The sequence below is a fragment of the Oncorhynchus gorbuscha genome, linkage group LG12 (assembly GCF_021184085.1).
Source record: "Oncorhynchus gorbuscha isolate QuinsamMale2020 ecotype Even-year linkage group LG12, OgorEven_v1.0, whole genome shotgun sequence".
In the NCBI taxonomy this organism is placed as follows: domain Eukaryota; kingdom Metazoa; phylum Chordata; class Actinopteri; order Salmoniformes; family Salmonidae; genus Oncorhynchus; species Oncorhynchus gorbuscha.
Window position 1 is genome coordinate 74,027,634 of NC_060184.1, and position 13,486 is coordinate 74,041,119.

Sequence of the window (13,486 nt, forward strand, 5' to 3'; positions counted from 1 at the left end):
CTGACCCTTCCTGCCTGCCTGCCTGCCCTGACCCTTCCTGCCGTCCTGTACCTTTGTCTCTACTCTGGATTACTGACCTCTGCCTGACCTGACCTGTCGTTTGCCTGCCTTGACCTGTCGTTTGCCTGCCTTGACCTGTCGTTTGCCTGCCCTGACCTTACCTGTCTGCCTGCCCTGACCCGACCTTACCTGTCTGCCTGCCCTGACCCTTCCTGCCTGCCTGCCCTGACCCTTCCTGCCTGCCTGCACTGACCCTTCCTGCCGTCCTGTACCTTTGTCTCTACTCTGGATTAGCGACCTCTGCCTGACCTGACCCTGAGCCCACATGCTGTTCCGGTGCCTTACACCCTCTCTGGATTACTGACATTTGCCTGCCTTGACCTGTCGTTTGCCTGCCTTGACCTGTCGTTTGCCTGCCCCTATTTAATGAATAAACTTCTGTTTCTTCTGCACTGTCTGCACCTGGGGCATACCTTAACACGTGATATGCTGCTCATGCTCCCAGGTGATAATTATTTATAACAATGTTTTAACCCTGAGTTCTTCATCAGGCATCCTTATTCTAGGGGCAACATATTTCCTATGGGAAACACAGTTCAGCTTTAATTCCCATAGTTTATTACTTAGTTTAGTCGTTTACCTTTTTGAGGGAGGGGTTACAGGTACAAATAAACACTAAAAGAAATGCATACAAAAATTACCCCCCCCCCACCCTAAGTCCACCTCGAACCCGCCCGAAAACCATGGCTCCCACTCCGCTTAGTCCCCCCCCACCTCCCCGAGGAAAGCATGCCTCCCACCCATCCCACCGAGGTTTCCCATCAGTCCCCCTTCCACCCATCCAACCCCCGAGTCTCTCCCCACAAACCCCCACCAGGCCTCAATTGCTTCTTGACTAGTACCATTCATTCTCACTGACGATAATTCTGTTATAACTTCTAATAGTAACTGTATCCACTAGTTAAATAGGAGAGGGTGAGGTGGTTGCCAACATTTTGTTTCACAACAGTGCTACCTGACAGCAGTAATCTTCTCTGGTTGATTGAGAGATTCAAGGGGCTATCATCAGTAAGTAACATAACAGATGCAAAGCATTGGATATTTAAATTCATACACCACAAAAACAAATGGTTAACTTTGTCCCAGAGGCATTTAACTGCAGGGCACTCTCACATCATATGAAGGGATGTGTCTACCTGCTTTATTGGACACAATGAACAGTTGGCAGTTGGGGTCAATTTCATTGTAAAACATATTATTGATGTTAAATACAGTCTGTGAATAAACTTAAAATGTATAAATTGCTGGTTCGGATTATGGGATGCCAAGGTCATATTTTTCCCATATTTTGTTCCAATTAAAATGGTTGTTCAGATTCAATTACATCTGGGAACCAACATTTTTTAATGGCTAGCTCAGAATATGAGCTTTCCAAAGTATATTTGTATGAAATTTAGATCAGTCCTTTCGGGAGTCCAGATCATTTATTTAGAAATCCCATCATTGGATGGTTCGGTAGTTGGGTTTCCCAAGGGACTCCAGACCAGCATAGATGACCTAAGTTGTAAATACAGAAAACATTATTTGCCTGGTAATGTGCATGTATCTTGAAATGTTCTCAAACCATTACTGTCCATGATATCGGTAAGGGTACAGATTCCACATTTGCAAATGGCCGCCCTTCAGATCGCAAGGAACGATTTTGATATATTGGAGTAGTGATATGGCATTTTCATTCCCAGTTACATCTTATTTTCAATTTTGCAACAAATAGAACTTGTGTGAGCATTAATAGGACATAAGCGCAGTTTATATTGTTTAAGGTGAAGGGAAGACCACCTCTTCCTGAGCAATAGGAGACACCTTATTACTGTAATGAACACGATAGGAGAGAGAGCTGGTTTCAAGCACAGGGCACAGCAAGTGTTTATTGCAAAAGACCACAGGAGGAGGCAGGTAGCTGGGTCCAGGGGCAGGCAGAAGGTCATACACAGGAGGAGGCAGGTAGCTGGGTCCAGGGGCAGGCAGAAGGTCATACACAGGAGGAGGCAGGTAGCTGGGTCCAGGGGCAGGCAGAAGGTCATACACGGGAGGCAGGTAGCTGGGTCCAGGGGCAGGCAAAAGGTCATACACAGGAGGCAGGTAGCTGGGTCCAGGGGCAGGCAGAAGGTCATACACAGGAGGAGGCAGGTAGCTGGGTCCAGGGTCGAGGCAGAAGGTCATACACAGGAGGAGGCAGGTAGCTGGGTCCAGGGACAGGCAGAAGGTCATACACAGGAGGGGGCAGGTAGCTGGGTCCAGGGGCAGGCAGAAGGTCATACACAGGAGGAGGCAGGTAGCTGGGTCCAGGGTCCAGGCAGAAGGTCATACACAGGAGGAGGCAGGTAGCTGGGTCCAGGGACAGGCAGAAGGTCATACACAGGAGGAGGCAGGTAGCTGGGTCCAGGGGTAGGCAGAAGGTCATACACAGGAGGAGGCAGGTAGCTGGGTCCAGGGGCAGGCAGAAGGTCATACACAGGGGGTCCAAAAGGCAACAGTACAGGCAGGGAAAAGGCTGGTAATGTAGTCCGGAGATCAGGAAATAGGTAAATAACAGGGAATCCAATAGGCTAAAGTACAGGCAGGGAATAGGCAAAAACTATCATACACGGGAGGAGTAACTCATGGGGAAACCAGCGGTCTGAAAGCCATGTGTCACAAAACAAACAATACCTCACAGTGATGGGGTGCAAAGAACTGAACTAAATAGTGTGTGATAATGACATACAGGTGAGTGAACAGGTGATCAGAATTCAGATGATTGGGATCTGGAGAGTGAGCTGCGTTCAGGGGATCTATGTGTTGGAGAGTGTGAGTTGGAAGCAGACTTTACAGTAACATTGTTTAAGGGATATATCAGTGAAGACCACCTCTTCCCGAGCAATAGGAGACACTATATTTCTCTATGTACTCAGCCATGGGGCGGAAGAATCATGTCTGAAGCAATTCAGGATGGGATGAAATGTTAGTGCCAATTTAAAGTTTGGTATGGATAGTCCTCCTACATTATTTCCCTCCTTGTAAATGTATTTATTTTATCCGGGATTGTGTACCTTGCAAAATACATTTTAAAACCGCACTATCAATTTTATCCCAGAAGCCAGAAGGTGGAGCCATGGGAAGCATTGAACTACAGAAATTCAGCCGAGGCAATATATTCATTTTGACAACAGATTTTCTTCCGGTCAAAGCAACTGAGACATTATTCCATCTTCTGAGGTCGGATGGAATTGATTTGAGCATTCTGTTAAAGTTGAAGGCAATGGTTTTTAACTAAGGAAGGAAATATATCTTCTCCCAAATGTTTTAAATGGAAAAACAATTGGGATTCCATAATTAGAGATGTAGGGCTGATTTAGTTAGATACATTCTATAGCTTGAGATGAAGCTGAATGTATCTATGATCTTCAATTAGTTTGGGAGCAATTGAGATACATTGTCTAGATAGTAAAATAATGAAATATCGTCTGTGTAAAATAAGATGATCAGTAGATTTTGGGGAAATTGGCGTTATTTCCTTAGATTGAAGAATTTCCTTGGCATGAGGTTCTGTGGATAATAAGACTAGCAAAGGCGAAATTGAGCTTTTAATAAAAGCTAAATTAGGGCTGTATTCACATCTCTCACAGATCAACCTTTGTAAACGGTTGTATTAATCATATGGAGTAATAGCGGAACAAATTGATTCCAACATTTTAAATAGACTTCAGGAGGAATACCGTCCCAGTGCCTTTATTCATGCTACCCAATGCCTTTTGAAATGCCCTTTTTAGTTCATTGAGAGAGTTTTGAGCTCGCAGAAAGGTGACTTCCTCTTTTGAGAGAAGAGGGGTTCTTAATTATTTTTGAAAGTACTTGGGTCTGTCTTGGTGTGGATTTACAATCAGAGGTGTACAGTTCTTTATAGAAGAGGGAAAGCTAAATGATCATTACTGCGTAGGTTGTTGACTAGTAAATGACTGGGACGATTACCGTGGAAGTAATTGTTGAATCTTACTTGATGGATGGCGAATTCTGCTCTCTGTCTTATCAATAAATTAAGTTATGTTTTGACTCTGGAAAGAGTAATAGCTACCTGGTCTAGAAAGAGTGATTGTTGAGAACGCTCTAACAGTTAACATCATTTCAAAATCAGATGTCCTCTTTAATTGTGATTTATTCAACCCAGATTCAAATGCAGTTGCATTATTTTTGATCAAATCTCTGGTGGCATCCCATCGACTACATTTTTATTGATCATTATAAATGATTTTAGTTACATTTTAAACAATGTAGGATTTTGTAATAATGAAACACTGAAACGCCATCTTGTGGCTCTTTTAGGAGATTCTGAAATATGAAATTGGCAGTAGTAAGTCTGGTGGTCAGACAAGCTCATATGTCGAATTTCTATTTTTTTAATGAAACAAAATAGATATATATTTTAATATAGTTTAATATAGTAGATAATAGAATGAAATCGATTCATGAGAATCTAATTGGAGTAGAAAATATACTATTTTACTTTAGAATTGTGTACTCGCCAGACATCAATGAGGTTGTAAACACAAAGTACATGCTGGAGAGTCTTGGTTGCGTGTTTGTAGTTGGTCTTATTAAATGTCCAAAATGGAATTCCTGTCAGTCCCAATAACCAGACAAAATTCAGTTAATCCCAACAATAAAACGCAGGATCATAAGAATTTGGAGCGTATTCATTTAAGAAAAGTCATTCTACCTTCTTGGTCTTCGCCTTTACCCATGATCGTAATTTTGAGTTTCTTACAGTATGGTTACACCTTCATTTTTGCATGGGGCTAATAACAAAGCTGCAATTTTGTCCAATTGGTTCTCTATTCTATTCAGAGTCCTTTTGGAACAGGTGTGTTTCTTGGAGCATTGGTATATGTGACTCGTTTCAGGAAACTAAGCAAATGTTGCGCGTCACTACATCACAGGAGAAGCATTTCAAAGTTTAATTTTTTGGGGGGGCAGAAATGCCTTCTGGAACATGTGAACGTTCATGTGCCTTAATAACAAACTTGTATGTCATCTGTAAATAAAAATACAATTGTTAAATTATGAGCCTAGTTGGTTTCGCTAGCCTTTATTGGCTGAGATAATGGACATGCCAAGAGATGACGTCGGATTCGTCTGTCATGTAGCACGCGTCTGTCTATAACATGAGCTGCTCAGTATGTGTAGGTAATGCTTTCTAAACACAGCTTTTTTGAAAGATATCATGAAGAACTGCAAAAGTGTTGCTACTGCTCTCCACTTTCTGGGGAAGCGAGTTTTGAAATCGGTGGGTAGCCTGGTGGAAGTAGAGTATGACAGCTAGTGAGATGGAGAAAATGCAGGTGTTTAACTGCAAATATGCGGAGGGAGTCAAAAAGAGAACACACCTGTCTCCGGATTACATCTTCAAACTAAGGACAACCATGGCAACCGTGACAGATAAGGAGAATCATTCATCCATGTATTTGGGTAAGAGAGTCTAGCTACTGCAGCTACATTTTCAGATATTATACATTTCTAATTTTGTCAGAAAGTAATTTTAAATCATGTTAAAGCTGACTGTTAGTTACTGTAACTAGCTAACGTTAGTTCTCTGGCTCGCTAGCTAATGTTACGTGTATGATCTGTGTAGTAATATTACTCATATCTCAGAGCCATTTGCAGTCCTAGTTATAGCCTAATGATCTAGCCTAAACAATTTAACCCATAGGGATTCAATGTGCTGTAGCCCCACAAGGAAGCATTGTTCATTAATTGCAGAGAAGCCATCGTTGTCTAAATGTCCTGTACCATAGGCAATATAATTATAATGAAGTCCAGTGTTCAGCATTAATAATAATAATAATAATAATAGTGTTCATTTTACTCAATTGAGGGGGTTTCCTCATCATTGACGTATGCTGAGAGCAGCATCACAGCCATAGGCGAAACTGCATGACTGATTGTGCGTGGATAGCATAATATTGAGCCAGACAAATTGGGGTTAGCCTAGATCTGTCGGTTCCTCCCCTTGTGTGTTGGGCTTGCTGTGCTTCTCCAAGAAGCCTAGGGCCTCCTTGGCAGTGGAAAACCTATGTGTTGTATTCTGAATCACTTCCGAGTGATTCTATTATCTTTTTTAGGAGATTGATTTCCCCTTCTAGCTTTAGTTCGGGCTGATTCCAGGTCATGGATTTGCCCATCTGTCACATTGGCCGCTGTCTCCAAACTTCACACTTCAGTTGAGTAGGTATCCACTTTAGGAGTGAGCAGTGTAAGATATGAATGTATCAGTTTAAATTGCAAGTGGAGGGCAGGGGTAATTCCCTCAAGAACAATCACTTGGATGGTAGTGGCCAACTCTTTTCTGACCATCGATCAAGAGGACCCAGCTCTTACAACAAAGGCTTCCAAAATCCAAGCCAATTCATTTCACTCTACTGAGGGGAACACAACAGCACATGTGCGCTACAGTAAATACATCAAAGTCTAACTTACAGTTGAGGTTTTACATTTGATAGGAAAGGTTGTTCTGGATTTAAAGCTAGAAATATGGATGATAGAAAGCCTTCATAGTCTGGGTCAGTGACTGTCTGCCGAACACTAACATATGGAGATTATAACACAGCACAGACAGACAGTCAGTCATATTACGTCAACTGCTACTGTTTCTGCTTAGCTGTAACCTCCAGCCAGTTACAAACAGGAGCCGCAGACGCACGCCAGACACGCACACACACACCACACACACGCACACACACACACACACACACACACCACACACACACACACACACACACACACACACACACACACACACACACACACACACACACACACACACACACACACACACACACACACACACACACACACACACACACACACACACACACACACACACACACACACACACACACACACACACACACACACACACACACACACACACACACAGCCTCTTCTCAGCCAGGTTAAATTACAGCCAGGTTAAATTACACAACATCAGATGGGGAGGCTGTTGAAAAGAAAAGTACTGTAGATGACACATACTTCTTCACCGTAAAATAATATGTCAAACTAATAGTCAATGAGGGCCAGTAACCAGTGATTTGTTAAGAGAAATGTAGAAATGTACAACTGGCCTCGTTGTCAAGCCCTGGTCTTAGTATTTTGTGTTTTCTTTATTATTTTGGTAAGGCCAGGGTGTGACATGGGTTAATTATGTGGTGTGTTTTGTCTTGGGGTTTTGTAGGTATTAGGGTTGTGGTATAGTGGGGTTGTCTAGAAAAGTCTATGGTTGCCTGAAGTGGTTCTCAATCAGAGGCAGGTGTTTATCGTTGTCTCTGATTGGGAACCATATTTAGGCAGCCATATTCTTTGACTGTTTTGTGGGTGATTGTTCCTGTATCTGTGTTTGTTTGCATCAGATAAGGCTGTTTAGGTTTTCACGTTACGTTTATTGTTCGTGTTTATCTTTTTATTAAACATGAATTGAAATAGCCACGCTGCATTTTGGTCCTCCTTTCCTTCGACGGAAGAAAACCGTTACACTCATACATCTGAGATTGTGACTAACTACCTTTCATCACAATAACATAGACATTCTGGTTTCCCAATATAAAACAAATTGTCATGTTCATTTGAAGCCTCTTTTGCCCGTAATGGTCCTCCCTTGGTACAGTCGCTCTCAGTCTTGCTTTCCAGTGTTGTATGTACAGTAATGTGAAACCCGGAGCTTCATTCTAAGGCCAGGCCACTCCAATCACTCAGTGGGCTCCACAGGTTCCTGTCTGGTACACATTCATCAGCGTCACTCACCTGCCTCCCAGACTCAAACAATGCAATAGGAGGAGAGGTGCCGTGGCAGTAGCAGTATACACCTGAGGGACTGCATGCTGACATACCAGGAAAGATCCAATGAAGTGTTCTAATGTCTATCATCTATCATCGCCTTTCATTTCTCTAGTTTTTTGTCTCTCACACCTGTGATCATTTTGTTTGCAGTGTGGCATCGCAGGTTGCAAATATCCGTGTAGGAATTCTATAGAGCAGGGATGTCAAACTCACTTTGCCCCAGGGGCCACATATGGTTTTCAACAAGGTCTGGAGGGCCGGAGCTGAAAATGGATTGTATTTCCACGGCGTCAAAAGAATTCCTTTATCCATCATTTTTGGAATTTCCAACGCTCCCTGACTCTCTATCTTTAATTTTTGAGATTAGCTGGAAACGATCAAGAAACTGTATGAATGTAGTAGGTCTATTATAATTTCTACACAGTTTAAAGCATATTGACTTCACTCCCCTCCCCCCCACCACCACCACCAAAAAAATACAATAAATAAGTACAAATAAATGTTTCAACTCAAAGCTCCCACGGACCAGATTAGACATCCTCATGGCCCTTATGTTTGACACACCTGTTATAGAGTGTGCAAAAAGATATCAACAATGCCATTAGGCTAAACCCATATGTCAACAGAGGTAATCAAGATTCAGTCCTGCTAATTTCCCAGACAGACAGAGACAGACAGACAGACAGGGAGCCATGGGAACGGCTGTCATAGTTACCCCCCCCCCCACCCCCCACCAGACAAAATAATAATTATCCCCTGAGGAATGCCAGTAGCTTCCCTCATGGCGGCAATATGACTCTAAACATTAAGGTTGGCCCTTGCCCCTTTGGCTGTTGCTTTAACCAAGTGAGCAGTAACACTTTCAATACTGGGCAGGTGACATCACAGCACCTGTGGCTACGGATCACCTTGGAAACCCCGTAATGGTCGTGCTAATTAGCCTCGCGGCACAGCGCGGAAGACTGGGACGATTTACTATTTTTACACCACATGTGGCATAAGGATATGAGCGACAGTTAAACAATTGTAATGTCTGTGAACCCGGCGGCCGCACCAACCATAATAACAGCCGATGCTGGGAAAATAAACGCCCACTACAATCGTCATGACACAATGTAGTTTGGGTGCAGACTTGAGAAAACACCAAACCTCTGCTTTGGCTGAGTCTATTATTTTACGGCTGGCCGTTCCAGCTAAACACAGCTTGGGACGAGGCACGTATCTCGCTTTCAAGCATACGTATGCATCAATAAAGCCTGGGACAGTGTGTAATCATGACTTAACCCTCATAGTGAATGAGACGTCTGTTTTCTAACCATAATATGCATGGAAGGGAGAAAATGGACTGACATCTGTCAATACTTTGTTTGGATGTCCGTATTTAGACATGCGATTATATTTGACATTTAGATTTTTTTATATATTATATTTGGGAGAATTGCAGATGCTGTGGTCACAATACGTCTGTCTGTTGTGGTCCCGATGTCTGTCTGTTGATGTTATGTCGATCAAAATGTATCTGTCTATGTTCACAGAAAGCAGCATCACAAATCCACATTAAAGGTAAAGTCTGGGATATTTCCTGCTGTTAAATGGTCATTTCAATGAATCATATAAACCCATTGAAATCGACTACATGACCAAAAGTATGTGGACACCTGCTCGTCGAACATCTCATTACAAAATCATGGGCATTCATATGGAATTGGTCTCCCCTTTGCTGCTATAACAGCCTTCGCTCTTCTGCGAAGGCTTTCCACTAAATGTTGGAACATTGCTGTGGGGACTTGCTTCCATTCAGGTCGGGAACTGATGTTGGGCGATTAGGCCTGGCTCACAGTCAGCGTTCCAAGTCATCCCAAAGATGTTCGATGGGGTTGAGGTCAGGGCTCTGTGCAGGCCAGTCAAGTTCTTCCACACCGGGGGCATTGTCATGCTAAATCAGGTAAGGGCCTTACCCAAAATGTTGCCACAAAGTTGGAAACACAGAACCGTCTAGAATGTCATTGTATGCCGTAGCGTTACGATTTCCCTTCATTGGAACTAAGGGGCCTAGCCTGAACCGTGAAAAACAGCCCCAAACCATTATTCCTCCTCCATCAAACTTTACAGTAGGCATTATACATTCAGGCAGGTAGTGTTCTCCTGGCATCTGGCAAACACAGATTTATTAGCCAGACTGCCAGATGGTGAAGTGTGATTCATCACTCCAGGGAACGCATTTCCACTGCTCCAGAGTCCAAGCTTTACACCACTTCAATCTATGCTTGGCATTGCGCATGGTGATCTTAGGCTTGTGTGAGGCTGCTCGGCCATGGAAACCCATTTTATGAAGCTCCCGACAAACAGTTCTTGTGCTGACGTTGCTTCCAGAGACAGTTTGGAACTCGATAGTGAGTGTTGCAACCGAGGACAGATGATGTTTACGCGCTACACGATTTAGCACTCGGCGGGTCGCATTCTGTGAGCTTATGCGGCCAAACACTTCCCGCCTGAGCCGTTGTTGCTCCTAGACTTTTCCACTTCACAGTAACAGCAGTTATAGTTGACCAGTTACAGAAGCTCTAGCAGGGTCGAAATTTGACTAACTGATAAAAAAAAAAAAAAAAACATATATATTTTATCTTTATTTAACTAGACAAGTCAGTTAAGAACACATTCTTATTTTCAATGACGGCCTGGAACAGTGGGTTAACTGCCTTGTTCCGGGTCAGAACAACAGATTTGTACCTTGTGAGCTCAAGGATTCGATCTTGTAACCTTTTGGTTACTAGTCCAACGCTCTAACCACTAGGCTATACGCTGTTATTCTATTGAGATTTGATGGCTGTGTGCTCGATTTTATACACCTGTCAGCAATGGTTGTGGCTGAAATAGCCGAATCCTCTAATTTTAAGAGGTGTCCACATACTTTTGTATATATAGTGTATCAAGACAGTGGCTTTTGCGGGCTACCTGAGATGTGAAACAGATAAACGTCACATGTTTGTGTGACGTCATTACGTCCAGTTGTTTTTAGTGATCCACTGAAAACCCACCATAGCAGGCGATTTTTGCATCTATTTTCATTGCACACGTTCTAAATGTCAACAAAAAAATCTCTGGAGAAAAGTGAATGGAAACATAGCTAAGGTCTCGCTCCTGACAGAACCATTGCTGAGCAGCAGGGCCTATGGATGAGTCACTTGGGAAAACACACTCGTCTGTGTGCTGCGATTAAGCCCCACCAGAGTGATGAGAATGGAACCTGGACTGTTTGTGTTCAGACACTGTTTTTTAACTTGTGTATTTGCATGTAAACTTAAACGTAATCATTCAGTTGAGCTCAATTGAAAATCTTCAGTACTGTGACACTATGCCTTAGAATGCATAGTTGTGATGTACATTAGAATAAGTCAACTTTTCTTGCCCTATGTAAGGGGTGGGAGGATACTCACCCCTTACCCACACAAAAAACAAAAAATATATATATTCAACTAGACAAGTCAGTTAAGAACAAATTCTTATTTACATTGACGGCCAACACCGGCCAAACCCGGACAACTCTGGGCCAATTGTGCAACGCCCTATGGGACTCCCAATTACGAAATTGAACCAGGGTGTCTGTAAACACTGAGATGCAGTGCCTTAGACCCCTGCATCGTGAATATATATACAGTGTATTGCAAATGAGCTAAATGTATAATATATTACAAATTCTAATTTGTTGTGGCAAATGATAGCTAACGTTAGCTAGGCTAGGCGCAGGGTTTAAGGTTAGGAGTTAGGATAAAGGGTTAGGGTCAAAGGATCTGAATACTTTCCAAATGCACTGTATACAAATTAAACTGTGCTATATACACTAGTAGACTAGTTTGATTAAATGTAAAAGCATTGGTCTCTTACCTTTCCAAGCCCAGCTGTCGCACCGACTTCTCCCATGTTGAACCTGAAAAAAAAGACAAAACATAGACGTCTAAATCTTCCTTCAACAGAGTGGACCATTATTCAACACTCTTGAGATGGATTCAAGATGGTGACTGCCCAAATGGCCTTCCTGAAGCACTTCCTGCAGAGCCTCCCCATTATTCAGCAATGAGCGTTGAAGACCTGAGCAACATTAGCATACACTGAAAAAAGTGCCTGCTACACTTTCTATGGACACACCGGGGTGCAAACACACTTCATCTTTTCAAATGATTCCCAGATTACATACATGAAGAATTGAATCTTGAATCCAGTGGTTTCACATGCACACTGACCCTCATTATGACAGTAACACAGGTCTAAACCAAATGTTAGTGAAGGTGAACCATACAAACACACACTCACACGGGGGCGGCCATGCACCTCGACAGCCTCTTGGAACACACTCCGCCTCACAGTAAGCTGTCATCCTCTGTGACTCACACGACTCATGCAATTAGCAGACGATTCCTTCTCGCTCTCCTCTCTTCCCTTCTCCTCCCTCTTGTTTGAACATACTTCAGACCGAGTGTGTTTATGACATGCAACTCTGCTGTACATTGATTTAATGACGCGGGGCAAATCAAACTACCTTTTTATTTTCTTGAAAGTCTTTGGGCTGATGAGCTTTTTGTTTCCAGGGACATTTCCATGTATGCGAAAGGCCCCCTCCGGGTGAGAGAGTTGGGATGTACAGCTGTCTTACAGCTAAGTGCGAACTCCCAACTCACTGCCCCCGCACCCCTATCCTCCCATCTGATCTGAGGATAGTTACCCTAACGACAGATCAATGAGTCAGTGCTAATTAGCTCTGTCGTCTGCTCATTAATTGCCTGGCTATAGGCCCTCCACGGATGAGAAGACATGTTCTCCACTGAGATGGCTCATGATGAAAACGGCCTGTTTAAAAAAGGAATTTAACTGCAATAGTTGCAGTACTATATGCTGAGGAAGTAATTTCTGTACTTAAGTTAAATTCATTCAACTTTATCAACAATACATTTCTCGGTAACACCTTACCTTAAGTTGCCCTTATACTTATGTAACTACACAGTAATAACTGTAGTAAGGACCCTGCATTAACACGTACTGTAGTTACATATTAACCGCTTTGTAATTGAGTTGAGCTATTTCTATGAGGGATTAGTTAACATTCTAGTCACTATTCTCAAAATGAACCTCTCTGGCTCAGCTGTTTTGATGCCAGCTACCAGCAAGAATACTGATCAAAAATATAAACACAACATGTAAAGTGTTGGTCCCATGTTTCATGATCTGAAATAAAAGATCTTAGAAATGTTACATACCCACAAAAAGCTTTTTTTTCTCAAATTTTTGTGTACACATTTGCTTACATCCCTGTTAGTTAGCATTTCTCCTTTGCCAAGATAATTCCTCCACCTGACAGGTGTGGCATATCAAGAAGCTGATTCAACAGCATGATCATTACACACGTGCACCTTTAGGAAAATAAAAGGCCACTGTAAAATGTGCAGTTTTGTCACACAATACAGTTGATTTGCTGACTGCAGGAGTGTCCACCAGACTTGTTGCCAGATAATTAAATGTTAATTTCTCTACCATTAGCCGCTTCCAACGTTCTTTTAGAACATTTGGCAGTACATCTAACTGGCCTCCAAACCGCAGACCAGGTGTAACCATGCCAGCC

The 13,486-nt window shown here is 42.7% G+C and overlaps 1 pseudogene; it reads right to left on the reverse strand.

The window, feature by feature from the left end:
* The window catches only part of LOC123991386, a 174,209-nt pseudogene that overhangs the window by 126,306 nt on the left and 34,417 nt on the right, over nucleotides 1–13,486 (reverse strand).